This window comes from Grampus griseus (assembly GCF_964374135.1).
Source record: "Grampus griseus genome assembly, chromosome: 2".
NCBI classification, from domain to species: Eukaryota; Metazoa; Chordata; class Mammalia; order Artiodactyla; family Delphinidae; genus Grampus; species Grampus griseus.
In genome coordinates, this window is record NC_139018.1 from 95,184,472 (window position 1) to 95,200,373 (window position 15,902).

The 15,902-nt window shown below is 38.5% G+C and overlaps 1 pseudogene across 1 annotated transcript; it reads left to right on the plus strand.

The window, feature by feature from the left end:
- The first annotated feature begins 7,087 nt into the window (after window positions 1-7,087).
- LOC309819410 (RAD52 motif-containing protein 1-like) lies at window positions 7,088-15,902 on the plus strand (annotated as a pseudogene). The gene is made up of 7 exons: window positions 7,088-7,183; window positions 7,563-7,742; window positions 10,884-11,006; window positions 11,380-11,548; window positions 12,521-12,619; window positions 14,256-14,341; window positions 15,801-15,902. The product of its transcript is annotated as an RAD52 motif-containing protein 1-like (transcript).

Consider the following 15,902-nt stretch of genomic DNA (forward strand, 5'->3'; position numbering starts at 1 on the left):
ATTGCTGAATAGTATTCCAGTATATGGATGTACCCCAATTTATCTATTCACCATTGATGGACTTGTGAGTTGTTTCAGTCTTTGTCTATAACAGATAATATTGCTATGAATATTTGTTTACAAGTCTTTGTATGGATGTATACTTCCATTTCTCTTGGGTAAATACCTGCAAGTAGAATGGCTTGATCATTGGTAAGTGTATGTTTTATTTTTAAAAAATACCTGTTTTCCATACTGGTCTGATCATTTTACATCTCTACCAGCAGTGTATGAGAGTTGCATTTTCTTCACATTGCGGCCAACACTTGCTATGCTCAGTATTTTTAATTTTAGATAGTTTAATAGGTGTGTAGTTGTATTTCACTGTAGTATCCCTAATGATTAATCATGTCAAACATCTATTCATATGCTTATTTTCCATGTGTATATCTTTGAATCTTTTATCTATATTTTTCTGGAGTTTTGAGAGTTCTTTATATATTCTGGAAATTAGTCCTTTATCCAATATATAAGTTGCTAAGCATTTTTTCCCATTCTGTGACTCATCTTTTCATTCTCTCAGGAGTATCTTTTGCAGGGCAGAAATTTTTAATTTTGATGGTGTCTAATTTATCTATTTTTTCTTTTATGCATTATGTTTTTGGTGTTGTATCTAAGAAATTTTGCCTAACTCAAGGTCATAAAATTTTTCACCTGTTTTCTTCTAGAAGTTTTATGTTTACATTTAGATCTCTGAACCGGTTTCAGTTCATTTCTGTATATGGTTTGGATGGAAGTTCTTTTTTTTTTTTTTTTTTTTTGCGCACCTGGATATTCAATTGTTCCAGCATCATTTGTTGAAAAGACTATTGTTTCTCCACTTAAATGCCTTTGAACCTGAAAGTCAGTTGTCCACATCTCTCTACTTTTGAACTTCCCATTCTGTTCCTTTGATTTTTTTTTGTCTGTCTTTACCCTACTATCACAATGTCTTGAAAGTGTAGCTTCATAACCCTTGAAATCAGTTACTGTTAGTTCTTCAACTTTGTTCTTTTTCAACGTTGTTTTAGTTATTCTAAATTTTATTTCCATATGAATTTTAGAATTAGCTTGTCAATTTCTATAGAAAAGCCTACTGGGATTTTGATCTATAAATCAGTTTGGGGAGAATTGATGTCTTAACAATATTGAACCTTCTGATCCATGAATACATTATATCTCTCCATTTATTTAGGTCTTCCTTAATTTCCCCTAGCAATATTTTTCAGTTTTCAGTGTGCAAGTCTTTTACATCTTTTGTCAGATTTATTTAAGTATTTTATATGTTTGATTCTATTATAAGTAGTATTAAAAAACTTTGATCTCTGATTGTTGGTTGAGATAAATTAATCTTTTTGTATGTTGATCTTGTACGCTGCAAACTTGATAAACTCATTTATTAGTTCCAGTAGCATTTTTGTAATTTCTATCAGGTTTTCTACATAATCATGTTATCTGCAAATAAAGATAGTTCTACTTCTTCCTTTCCATTCTGAATATCTCTTATTTTTTGTTGCCCTATTGCACTGGCTAGAACCTTCAGTGCAATGTAAAATAGAAGTAATGAGAGTAGACATCCTTGCTTTTGTCCTGATCCTGGAGAGAAAGTACTTTGTCCTTCACCATTAAATATGATGTTAGGTTTTTTTGTAGAAGTCATTTATCAAGTTCAGGAAGTCTCCTTCCATTCCTATTCTACTGAGAGTTTTTTTTTCTTTAATCAGGAATGGATGTTAGATTCTCTTTTCTTGCATCTATTGCAATGATTATGTGATTTTTCCCTTCTTTTCTTAATTTGTTTATTTATTTTTGGCTGCATTGCGTCTTCACTGCTGCATGCAGGCTTTCTCTGGTTGTGGTGAGCAGGGACTAAACTTCGTTGCAGTATGCCGGCTTCTCATTGCGGTGGCTTCTCTTGTTGCAGAGCACAGGCTCTAGGTGAACAGGCTTCACTAGTTGTGGCACATGGGCTCAGTATTTGTGGCTCACAGGCTCTAGAGCACAGGCTCAGTAGCTGTGGTGCACGGGCTTAGTTGCTCCGTGGCATGTGGGATCTTCCAGGACCAGGGCTGAAACCCATGTCCCTTGCACTGGCAGGTGGATTCTTAACCACTGCCCCACCAGAGATGTCCTGATTTTTCTTTTTTATAGTGTACTAAGTTAGGTAAATTGATTTTCAAATATTAAACCAACCTTTCTTTCCTGAGATAAACCCCACTTGGTCATGATGTATCATCTTTTTATATATTACTGGATTTGATATGCTAAAATTTTATTAAGAATTTTTGTCTCTGTGTTCATGTGAGATATTGGCCTATGTTTTCTTGTAATGTCATTGTCTAATTTTGATACGGTGAAAGTTGGCCATATAAAAAAGTTGGGAAATACTCCCTTCTCTTCAACTTTCTGGTAGAGTTTGTGTAGACTTGGCTTTATTTTATTCCTTAAATGTTTGGTAGAATTTATCAGTTAAGCCACCTGAACTTGAAGCTTTCTTTGTTGGAAGGCTTTAAACTGCACATCCAATTTCTTTAATACCTTTATTCTTTAATAAACTGTAGCAGTGCATGTCTTTCAAGGAATTTGTCCATTTCATCTTGAATTTATTGGTATAAAGTATTCTATAATATTCTCTTATTATCCTTTTAATATCTATAGTATTTTTCTGTTTTCCATTTTATTTATTTCTACCTTGATCTTTATTGTGTTCTTTCTTCTCTTACTCTGTGATTAATTTGCTCTCGTTTTCCCAGATTAAGGTGGAAGTTGAGGAAGCTGAGTACAGCGTTAGCAATATCCCACATGTTGACATATTATGTTTTCAGTTTCAGTGAATTCAAAATACTTTCTGATTTCCCTTTTGATTTCTTCTTTGACCACAAAGTTATTCAGAAGTGTGTTCTTTGGTTTCCAAATATTTGGAACTTTTTCAGATTTGTTAATTTCTAATTTATTTCCATTGTGTTCAGAGACATATACTGAATGACTAAAATCCTTTAAAAATTTTTTTAAGTATTTTAAAAAATTTATTATTTTGCTGCGTTGGGTCTTTGTTGCTTCGCCTGGGCTTTCTCTAGTTGTGGCAAGCAGGGGCTGCTCTTCGTTGCAGTGCATTGGCTTCTCATTGGATAACTTCTCTTGTTACAGAGCACAGGCTCCAGGTGCGTGGGCTTCAGTAGTTGTGGCACACAGACTTTAGAGTGCATGTTGTTGGCTATGGACTCAGTTGCTCCACGGCATGTGGGATCTTCCCGGGTCAGGGATCAAACCTGTGTCCCCTGCATTGGCAGGCAGATTCTTAACCACTGAACCACCAGAGAAGTCCCTATTCCTGTATTCTTAATCTTTTGTGTAGATCCATATTCCAATCTGGTGTCATTTTCCTTCTGCTTAAAAATACTTATTTTAAAATTTCTTATAGTGAAATTCTACTAGTAATGAATTCTTTCAGCTTTTGTATGTCTGAGATAGCCTTTATTTTACTTTTGCTTTGGCAGATCTGGGTATAGAATTCTAGCTTGATAGAATTCAATTCACTACTTTAAAGATGTTATTCCACTGAGATCTCATTTACATTGTTTCCAACAAAAATTCTGCTGTCATTGTTTTCTTTCTTCCTCTGCATGTATTGTGTAGTTTTTTCCTCTGGCTGCTTTTAAATTTTTCTCTTTATTGCTGGTTCTGGGCAATTTGATTATTTTTTGTGCCTTTGTGTAGTTTTGTCCATGTTTCTTATGCTTAAATTTCATTGATCTTCTTGAGTTTGTGGCTTTGTAGTGTTTACCAATTTGGGAAAATTATGGCTATTATTTCTTCAAATCTTTGTATTTCTCCTCTCCTTCATGGACTCTAAGTACACATGTATTAGGCCACTTGAAGTTGTTGCACAGCTCACTGATGCTCTATTCATTTTTGTTGTTGTTTTGTTTTGTTACTCTTTTTGTTTCATTTTGGATAGTTTCTCTTACTATGCCTTAATGCTCACTTACCATTTCTTCTGCAGTGTCTAATCTCCCATTAAGCTCGTTCAATATCTTTTCATTTACACATGGTTTTTAACCTCTAGAAGCTCAATTTGGGTCTGTTTTACATTTTCCATGCCTATACTTAACATTTTCAGTGTATAGTCTGAGTTTTTTTAACATATGAAATACAGTTATAATAATTTTTTAAATATTCTTTAACGTCAGTTCTAACATCTGTATAGATTTTACGTTAGTTCTGATTGATTGCCTTTTCTCCTCAGTATGGGTCATATTTTCCTACTTCTTTGCATGCTTGACAATTTTTCATATGATCCCAGATATTGTGAGTTTTAGTTTATTGTGTACTATATGTATTTATATTCCTGTAAAATGCTTGGGCTTTGTTTTGGGTGAAATTAAGTTACTCAAAACAATTTTATTCTTTTAGGTCTAGCTTTTAAGATTTGTTGGGTAGGAGTCCAAGTACCCTTTAGTCTGGAGCACATTATTTGCAACTACTGAGACAAGTCCTTTCTGAGTATCATGAGAGTTTCCAGTCTGACTTGTAGGAACAGCTGTTATTCCTACAACCCTGTGTGATATCCAGATATTCTTATTATTAATCCCTTCATGTGGTCCTTTTCCTGGCATCAAGTAATTCCTCACAGAGATGTACTGACAAATACTTTGTTGAATTCTCAAGAGATCCCTCTGCATATCTCCAGAGTTCTTTGTCTGTGCACTTCTTTTCTCTCTGGTAGTCTGCTTTGTGAACTCTAGTTACCTTGGTTTTCCCAGACTGTCAGCTCAATTTCCTCAGTCAGGGAGTCCACCATTCTCTGCCTGGACTTCTCTTTCCTGTACGATGACCAGGGCACTCTCTCAGAGAAGTAAGTTAGGGCAATTATAGGGATCACTTCATTTATTTCCCATTTCCTGGGGATCACTGAACTTTATTGCCTGAGGTCCAGTTTCTTGAAAACTGTTGTTTCATAGGTTCTGTCTGATGTTTTCATTGTTTCAGGTGGGAGGTTAAATGGTCCTTGTAACTTCATCTTGACCAGAAGCCAATAACATTCCTTAAGTGTGTTTTGTTTTGATACAGGGTCCAATTAAAGATCAGGAATTGCATGTCATGCCTTTGTTTCCTTTAATCTGGAATATTTCCCTAGCACTTTTTTTTTGGTCTTTTATGACATTGGTGTTTTTGACGAATCTAAGCCAGTTGTCTTATAAATTGCCCAACTATCTGGATTTGTCCGTTTCCTCATTAGATTCAAAGTAAACTTTTTGGGGAAGGATACTATATAGGTGATGTAATCTTCATACTTCATCACTTCAGGTGGCCCAGTGCTAAGTTTGATCACTTGATTAAGGTGGTATCTTCCATATCTCTCCATTGTAAAGTTATTTTTCCCCTTGGTAATTGATAAATCATATGTGGGTTGATACTTTGGGATCAGTGAAGATCCTACTTTCAAACAACTCTTCACCCAACTGTGCATCAATGATAATCCTAGTGTGAATCGATTATTGCATTGATAGATGCAAAATGACACTTTCCTAATTCTATCTTTCCTTTTGCATTTATTAGCTGACATTATTCTATAAAGAAGAGCTCCCCCACTTTTCATTTTGCATATCATTATGAACTCATCTGCTTTTTTTTTCAATTAACTATGTTATACCTTATAACTATGTTATACCTTATAACTATGTTATACCTTTTGTCCAGATTTGGCCAATGCGATCTCTGTTATTGTTTAACCACACGATGCTTTTCTATTACTAGAATAATTTCTAATATATTACTGCTCACAAATAGGACCTGAGAAAGGGACTCCAGAAGGTGCGGTCTTATTCAGACTCTTCTTAGAAGTCTGCCTTCTTCCTCTGTACTCTCAACCCAAAGTGAGGATTTCGGGTTGGAAGGAGATACTTCTGAATTAAACTACAGATCAGTGTCACCCAATTCTAATCCCTATTCCCTTTTTTCTAGGCATACCATACCTACTGCCATCTTAATCCTTCTGTTGGGCACCTCTCTCCTCCTCTGTATTTATTTACAACAGTCAAGAGCAGCAATTGGCCAACCGGCCCCTATCCAGTTCTGCAGTCCATACGCCCCAAGAACTCCTTTTTGCACTGGTCTGTGGTGGCCTTGGCCTATCTCTTCTACCTACTCAAGTAACTCTTTTACCACGAATTTAATTACCTGTGTTTCCATTTATAGGATCTTACCTAGCCTTATGGCCTGCTGCCTCTGCCAATTTAAAAATATTATTGAGGTTGTCTGTAAGACAGTCAAGCTGCATTGTGACAGCGAATGCCTGACAGACGTCACACGTTGTGGTGAGTCTCAATTGCAGGATAATAAATTTTTAATTTAATGTTTTAATTTTTATTTTTAATCAGTGATGATACATTTTAAAATTAATGATGTAATTGCATTATTTTAATTCATTAACTGAGAGTTCCAACTCCCTAAGTTTCTAAGAATTACCCCCTGGCTAAAAATCAGATTCTTGTTTACATTATTAAGCTAATAATATCTCAGTTACATTGTCAGCTTAATAATGTAACTGATCCGCATACATAAAGGAACAAGAGAAAGGAATGAAAGGGGGAAGGGAATTAACATTAATGGCCACATATCCTATGCTGTGCTCTGTGCAAATGAGAACTTATTGATATAGTGCCTCACAGTTTGTAAACTGATTTTATATACATTAGGTCTCAAGTACCCTTTGTCTTATAGGACAGGTGTAAATATATTTTTGTTTATTCTGTTTGTTTCTGCAATTTTATAAAGAGTACAAGTGATGCTGTTTTATGTCCTCTTTGGAGCCTGAGAGTTTCTGGTTCCATACCCGGAAGCTGCTACCTAGCCCTTCTAATGGAATGGAGAGCTAGCTTATTCTTAGACTGTCAAGCTCTGAACTTGCTCTGAATCTCAAGCTTTTCTATCCACAAAACACTCAGGAACTTTCAACTGTTTTTCTATATATTAGATTTATTGGCACTAACTTTTTAAAAAGTGCGGGCACGCGTTCTCTGGCGCAGTCCGCTTGCGCCCTGAGCCGCGCACGCGTTGTGACGATAGGATGGTGCAGCTGGTACCTTTTGCGGTTGCCATTGGGGGTGACAAAACCCTGCTGCTGTGGGAGCTGAGCTCTCAACCCACGGCCGAGGCCTTGCAAATGAGACGAGCCAGAGCAGAGGGAGGGGTGGAGGAAGCCGCCCCGTGCCCCAGTAACTGGGCTCCCCGGGGTACTGCTTCAGTACCTCATCTGCCTGTGGTCTCCGCTGAGAGGAATCATAGTTCTAGAGATGACCTGAGCAGTTAGCTCTGCCCCATAGACTTCTGAGAGATAGTTCCCAACAGAAGTCATTGCCTCCTAATGCTTCTCAAAGCTTAGGATTTCAGAGGGAAACTTGTTCATGAAATGAGAAGTGTTTGGAGTTCCAGGCTCACCACAGTTACCTGTGCGAAGGGCTGGGGGAATATAAGGGAATGGGCGGTTTGGTTTCCTGGGCCTGAAATTTACTGCACTTCCTTAGCGTGGGACCGCCCTACAGCATTCTCTCTTCACAGTCTTCTCCCAGTTTGGCCTTCTGTATTCTGTCTGAGTCTTCCCAAACGCAGCAGTGGGTGGTCCTGGGTTCTATGCCATCATCAAGTTTTATTCAGCAAGGGATGCCCACAGAGCCCAAAAGGCATGCGACCAGAAGCAACTTTTTCACACATCTCCAGTGAAGGTGGGTCCAAATGTGGAATTCCTCGCTCTACTGGGATGAAGTGCTGAATTTAAAACTAATAGGCCATTCGGAATTCCCTGGCTGTCCAGTGGATAGGACTCTGCACTTTCACTGTTGAGGGCCCGGGTTCAATCCCTGGTCTGGGAACTAAGATCCCAGGGGGAAAAAAAAAGGCCAGCCTTTCTACAGCACTGTGGTGTACAGAATGCTCTCAGATGCACTGCTCCACTGATCCCCCAGTTCCCCAGTTGTTTCTTTTTTGTTAGATGAATAAACTAGAACTCAGGATGGTTAAGTGACTTACTTAAGGTTCATGACAGTAAACGTGGAAACTAGAGGCCAAACCCAAACTTAACTGATGTTAAACCCCATGTCATTGTATGCTGCCCTTTAATTTAAGAAATCTTCACAAGAGTCTTCCTTTTATTTACTTTTATGTGGATTTTAAATGTGTGAGGTTGACAATTATTTATTTATTTATTTATTGCTGCGTTGGGTCTTTTTGCTGCATGCTGACTTTCTCTTTTGGCGGCGAGCAGGGGTTGCTCTTCGTTGCCGTGCGTGGGCTTCTCATCGCGACGGTTTCTCTTGTTGTGGAGCACGGGTTCTAGGCACGCGGGCTTCAGTAGTTGTGTCTCACAGGCTCTAAGCACAGGCTCAGTAGTTGTGGCACACGGGCTTAGTTGCTTTGCCGCATGTGGGAACTTCCTGGACCAGGGATCAAACCCGTGTCCCCTGCATTGTCAGGCAGACTCTTAACAATTGTGCCACCAGGGAAGTCCCGAGCTTGACAAACTTTGGTCAGATGTAAGATAAAGGAAGCTTCATTTCATCATCATCATCACTCTCAAACTGCCTATTCAGAACTCGGTTCAGATTCCAGAAAATGGTTAAAATATTCTTTAATGCATTGTAGAAACCTTATTCCATATCAACATGCCATCCAATTTTACTTCCCCAGAATTAACATTTCATTATGTGCCTCCATTCAGCCACCATTCCTTTTTCAAGGACCATTTCAATTCCTCTGAATAAGTGAGTGAGGCTTAGATTTCCCAGACCTTTCCCTTTATAATTGTGTGTCTTCTCTGATTGGCTTCTTGCTCTAGCTACTTCCTACTGACCTTGCTGCCTCTTCTCACCCATATTTCTTTACTCACTGATTTCACCTTTATTGAATCTGAGAACTCTCCTCAGCTGTGACTCCAGGTACACTACCTCCCACCTCTGTAATCTGTTTAACACCCACTTCAATCCTGGCTGTACCCCCTGGGATTGAAATGATTTTGTGTCAGACATTCTTTAGTTTGCGGACCCTGCGACCATTTCACGTACCACTCAGATATTACAGATGGTCCTGGAAAGAGTATGAAACAGTTACTTGGTATCAGTTGTAAGTAATGAGTTTTTTTCTTATATTGGACATTAAGACCATTCCAGAAGCGTAGGTTGTGAGATTTTCGCAGCATAAAGCCCGTCACTGATAGAGTACTGAAGAAAATGTTCTACAAGTCACTATAGAGTTGAGAGGAAAGGGCATTCGTATTAGATTTCTTTATTTAGTGCAGAGCCTTAGTTTACTACCCACAACTCCGAAATTGTTTCCTTATTTACTTATGCGTTCTTTTTCAATTTTATTTATTTATTTATTTATTTGGTTGCACCGGGTCTCAGTTGCAGCAGGCAGGGTCCTTGGTTGCGGCTCAAGGGCTTCCCAGTTGTGGCATGTGGGCTCCCCATTTGCAGTAGGCAGGCTCCTTCAGTTGTGGCTTGTAGGCTCCTTAAATGTGGCATGCGAACTCTTAGTTGCAGCATGCATGTGAGACCTAGTTCCCTGACCAGAGATCAAACCTGGGCCACCTGCATTGGGACCAAGGAGTCTTAACCACTGCACCAGCACGGAAGTTCCAATTATGTGTTATTTTATTCACTGGCAGGTATACATCCTTCTTAGCTTTTTTCCCCTGTGTTTTTTATAAATACAGAAAAGAGAATAACATCTTAAAATAAAATGAGGAAAGGCCTAATGTATCTGAGTTTTTCTCAGTAGCACGAAGGGAAATGTTTGCCAGCAAGAACTGTGGCAAGGTTATCCCAGATGTGAACTGTCTCAACTACCCAGGGGCTCAGAGCCCTTCTGAAGCTTCCTAATTGTCCAGGACAGCTCCATTATGACTCACCGCACAGGACCTAGCGTCCCATGTGACACTCAGCGTTTAAAAATTAGTCTTCATTTCCCCTTCCCTGCAGGCAGCTTCAGTTGGAGAAAGTAATTTCATTTTATTATGTACTCATTCATTCCCTCAGTCAACAGACCATCACTCCTCTATTATATGACAATATCTATGCTTGTTTCTGGTAACAAGGAAAGAATAATACATGGTTCCTTCAAGCACTTAAGGAGCTCATAAACTAGTGACAGAGGAAGATGCACAAACAAATCAATAATGAATTAACAGTGCTTTTCTTTATTTGTATTATTTGAATTTTTATGACTATATACTATACCCTGTTCAAAATGGAAATAGACATTTAAGAAAGAACTAATGATGTAAAAAAATCCACAGTAATATGTAAGTTCTTTAGAGAGTTAAGAATGGAAATATTTGCACTCTCAAAGAAGCTTGTTAATGCAGATGAACCTCTAACTCTTTTCGTTGCTTCATTTACATTTATAGAGGTAGAAGTATTCCCTCTTCTAACAGGGGTTGGTAACTTGGAGAGGGTGTGCTACAGATTAAGGTCCTAATTCAGTGGCAGGTCCATCTTATCTCCTCTTCACATCATATTCTCAAGCAGGAGCTACAGGATGAGACGAGTAAAACAGTTCACTTCCTTTGCTTACCCCCAGCCCCATAATAGGCTTCTGCTGGGCTTCCTTGGTTGCTTTCATCATCACTTTCACCACCAGAGGTCAGAGAACCTTCTGGTTAATCAGGGGCCCTGGAAATGATGCAGAAAAGTACTGACTTAAAAATAATAAATAACATTTATTTAGGGCTCACTGTGAACTCATTGCTTAAAATGTCCTACTTAATCTTCACAACCACTCTATGAAATTGGTATTGATAAATCTCAGGTATATCCAAAATGAGGTCTCTATGTAGGGTTGTGATATTTTTAGGTCTTTTATGTCTTTAGGTTCATCTTGGCACCAGACATAAGGCAGTTCAACATAATTCGCTTGCCCTAAACAGCTCCAGATGCCAAGAATTGGCAAATTACTACTTTGATTTCCATGGGTGCTCAAAAAGGATCATCAAGGTAAACTGTAGATTTTCTTTCACTAACAAGACTCTTTTCAACACTGAACTCCTAGACTTTAGAGAGAAGAATAGAACAGGGCTATGGGGAGGAGATGTGGGAGGCTTCCACATGGAAGTATCTGAGCATTGGTCTGCCACCTAGAATTAGTGCTAATCTCAATGATTGGATGGTGGTGTCCATAATTTTCTCCAGTATTTGTATGGTATATCATAAAGAAATAGTGGTCCATACCTAGTGATTCATTTGCAAGTCTCAGTTGATTTTGAAGGGATAGCATACCTAAACTATTACCTGGGATTGCTGGAGTTTGGTATTTATTTCTAACAACAGAATATGTTGAAGTCTAGCCTTTAATTCAAAATCCTAACAGCTTCGGGATCTTTCTAACCTTGAAGAAAGGGAAAATGAAGATACTGTGACAGCACTTCAGAAGCAAAGCCTGAAGTTCTTCTGTGCTTTAGAGGTGGTGTTGACCTCCCACGAGTGCAGGACTCCTGGAGTTGGCATGGCTGAGGAACCTTTGGATAAGTTGGAGGAGGGTCTGCTTTCCAGTATGTGTGTGTGTGGGGAGGTGAGGGAGTGGGATTTCTCTTTTTTCCTTTCTTTCTGAAACTCAACTTTTCAGATACATCATCACCTTTTCTAAGCAACTAAAGCCCTGGGCAGAATTGTTCTGCCCGACAATGTAGGTTTTTATCTTAGGCAATACCTGACAGCACCTTAAACTTTAGAATTTTAATACTGACTGCCTGCCAAGAAGCTTAGAAGGAGGGAAAATTAGATTTTTTTGTTTTGTTTTTTTGAGGGTTTTTTTTTGTTAATAATTTGTTTTGGGCTAAAATAGTCCTTCAAATGCACATATCTTCTGGCCTTCAGTTATCCCAAGAAAATCTTTGTCTAAAGATTGAAATAAACTCATGTGTAAATGTTCAGTCCTTTGCCTCCTATAAAAGGGCCTGAGCAGAATAAGTAAACGTAGATCCCTAGAAAGGGGATTCTGATTGGTACTGAGTTTTTTCCTAGAATCCATGGCACTTGGGCTTAGGGTTTTAAGTCAGAGGCAGGGCTGTTAGCGAATGGGGTGGAGGAGGCTCCACCATCCACCTGAGTGGGTGATGGTTGCGAAGAGGCCAGATCATCTGCACTACAACCAAATCTATCTCACTGTATGAGTCCAGCCCTTTACGCACTGGAGAGCAGGGTCTGTAGCAGTGTAGCCTCAGCTTGTCCATTTGAAATCTGTGAGTAATATGAGATTTGTGCCACGTTCTTGGTTTACATTTCCCGTCTAATATTTTAGGAACTTCCAGAATAGATCTGAGCAGTAAAAATATGCCATGCCAGGGTGTACCTGCAACGGAGACATTCACCGTACCCCAGTGTTGTGCCTGCCCTTAATCACTAAGGTAATGAGCTAAGAATCACAGATGCATTTTTAGTTTTAAACGTATAACCTAGAAATCAGTTATTCATATAGGAATTTTAAATTCATCTGTTTTGGTTGGATTTAGGGTCATTATCATTACATATGAAAAGGAATGTAACCCAGAAGCTTGCTATTCAGAAAGCTATGACAGATGCATTCCAGAAATTGCTGATTGTGGTTTTAGGTAAGACCTATTTGATTGTCGTTAAGTGCTTCAGTTTCAGTGAGCAAATAATTTTACTTGAAAAGTTAATTGCATGAAAATAATGGTTATCTAAAACATTACATATTCTTTCATTCACCAGATGCTTTCCCAGCAACAGTCTTACATTTGTTCTTTGTGGCATTTATGAGAAAGACGACAGCACATATTATTGTCCCCAGTGTTTAGATGTAGAATGACTTGCCTCAGTTCATACAGAAAGTGTTTGATCCAGTTCTTCCTCAATTGCTTGCTTATCATACAGAATAGTGTAGTGATTATAAGCCTTGGACACCTGTGTTTGAGTCCTAACATTGTCTCTTAGATTTTGTTGTTGTTGCAATTTTAGGTTTTTCCAGCCAGAGACATTTGAAGGTATTTAATATCTCTAAGCTGCAATTTCTTTATCTGCAAATAGGGTTAGTAATTCAGCTTACCACCAAATCAGGGATATTATAAGAGTAAATGAGGTGATGAATATAAAAAGCTTAGAACTATGCCTGAAACATAGTAAGCAGACAAAGTATATTGACTATTATTATTACCGTTGTTTTCTTGTTGAAGAGTTTATTAGATTATGTTTTTGGAATCAGTTTAATTTCAGTTTTCATTTCTGATATATTGGGTGAATATGATTCTTATATAATAATCAGCTACGTTTTTGTGAGTCTTGAAATTGGTCATGCCATTGAATAGCGTTGATTGTGTTCCCTATCGAGTTATACAATGGTGAGAATGTCACAGGCTGTGCCCAAAGGAAACTTTATGATCAGTAGATTCCGGGAACAGAATTGCTCCCCTGCTTCACAGCCCTGCAGGCTGAGAGACTGAGAAATCCTAGCTAAGTTGTCAGCGACCTTATTGGCTTGTAAGAGTTGACCCTGGATTGGACTTGGCCTTCCAGCCTGGGCAGTCCTTCCAGTGAAGTTTGACTTCCCTGGTCATCAGGCACAATCTCCATCCGCTGTCAACTCTGGGTAACAACCTTTAAGAACTAAACTAAATGCCTGGTTTGTTTGTGCCTAACATGCCAAGGTACTCCTTATATGTACACGAAACCCCTTAGACCAAAAAGCCTGGTGGCTCTAGCTTGCCTTGAGGCAAGCTGTATTGTCCAAAGGGTACATGGGCCAGTTTCTGCCAGTAGAGTGTTCAAATGCTCTGTCTGTCTGTCTCTGTCTCCAAAGCTTTGTTCATTGTATCTGTTAGAATTTTGGTCCCAAGGAGTAGACACTTGCCTTGCTTCTAATAGGAAGTATCTATTATAGTCCAGTGGTATCTCTCCCAGGTTTGAACTCACTTTGACCCCCACCTGATGCCTTCCTATTTAATTGTATTGTGATGGAACATTTTTGTTTCCACAGCTTTTAATTTCTATGTCCTTATTCCTTAGTTCTTATTTCTAAGATCATAAAGTTTTTGAACCAAAGTTGATACTTCTTATATATGTTTTCACAAATAAAAACTGACGTGTCAGATGAGGGAACTTCTAGGAAAATGCTCTTATTTTCTGCTTTTAGAAGTCAAAAGAATGTCTAATTATTCGGTGCTACCATTGTATATAGGAAGTTTTAGAACAAGAACACTTCTGAATTGATCCTTGTTAACTTTATTACAGAAAGTGGTAAAACAGCTGTGGCATATAGACCCTGTGAAGATGTCACAGATGCTAGAACCGAAGAGGAACTACAGGATTTAATTCAAGTATGTGGAGTTAAAAACTCAAGAGGTACATAGCCAGTGTAGCCATAATTCAAAACAACCAGCAGGATTTGGAAGACTTCAGCATGTCTACTCAGCCCTGTCTTCCTTAGGGAAATGTGAAACTCTGAAAGTACTTTTGAGGCAGGGAATTTCTAGTACTTCTCCAAGTCCCGAGCCTTGTCTCTGGTCCATTATTTGATGTTTGGAGAGTAGGATTGAGGGCCACCAGTGTACGTCTACGGTTGTGGACACAGGAGAAGACACAGGCCTTTTAGAACTCCCCTCAAATAGAATTGCAGGGACTTGGGAACAAAGTAACTATGGTCTTAAGTGTGATTATGCTACACTGTTTAAAAACCATTCATGCCTTTCAAGTAAGGTATATTACCCAGATCTCAACATCTCATATATATCTTGTGTTAAATCTTTTGCCAAAGAACCTTTCTGTAAACGAGTTATATGGATGCCTCGAATTAGGGATTAAGTTGTCAACGTAATTTCTGAAAGAAAACATTAGTGTACTGCATATAGGATTTTTATTTAAAAGGAGCAAAAAATGTGTTTCATGTCATTGAGAGCTTAATTTGGGGCTAGATTTCTGATTATTTAACTCACCCCAATGTTGCAAAGTTTGTTTTAAAGGGAAAAAAGTAGAGAAAGAAAAGGTGGTTATGTTGTGAAAAATGAAAAAAAATTGAAAGTTTTTCCTGTACAAAATAATTATTTTAATTTTAATTCAATTTAAATCAGTCAAGGAAACTTCAAACGTATCCATGTTTGGGCTATAAGAAGTCTAGCTTCCTGTGAAATGTGAGAGGAAAGGATTCGTATTGATACTAAAGATTTTGGAAACCTGATTATAACAACATATCCACTCCTAAATGAGGCCAATCTTGGAATCAGTTCCATTTAGAAACCATTATGTGTTAGGCAGTGGAGATAAGATGAAGCTCCTTCTCTCTTGGAGTTTAGGTGTTAAAGGTGTACCAGACAATTAAAAAGGACTAAAATTAAATAGATTGTGGAAAGGGCTGTGAAGAAAGTTACCTGGTGCTAGTTACAGTATTTCAAGAAAATTACTTAATATGCTGACTTTAACATTCTAAGTGTCTTCTCCATGTGTTCACACAGGGTAGACCTCTGAAAAGTGACACTGTAGTTTTTTCTAGATTAATGGCTCTGTTGAGAGAAGGTGGGATGGGGGAAGTCTTCCCATGCCAATGTAAAGGGCCATTCACTTGGTTTTAAACTCTCTTTCCCAGAATGAATTGCTCACCTGCCCCAAACCCCTCCTACAGAAATTCTTGAGTCATCACTGATTCAGTCGTTACCCCTAAGAACACAGTTGTGAATGTATAATGAGACGTGAATACTGAGAGTTTGGAGGAAATGGCAACATTTTAGCATAATTGTAAGGAGTGTCCCCCTCCCGCCACCCTAACTGGTGCTCATTTGGCAGGTCAGCTACTTTTCTTGTCAGCCGTGTGGCCAAAGGCAGGAAGAATGTCTCTCAGACTTCAGCTTTCAGGAGGAAGTGTTCAGATTGCCAGAACTGGACTAG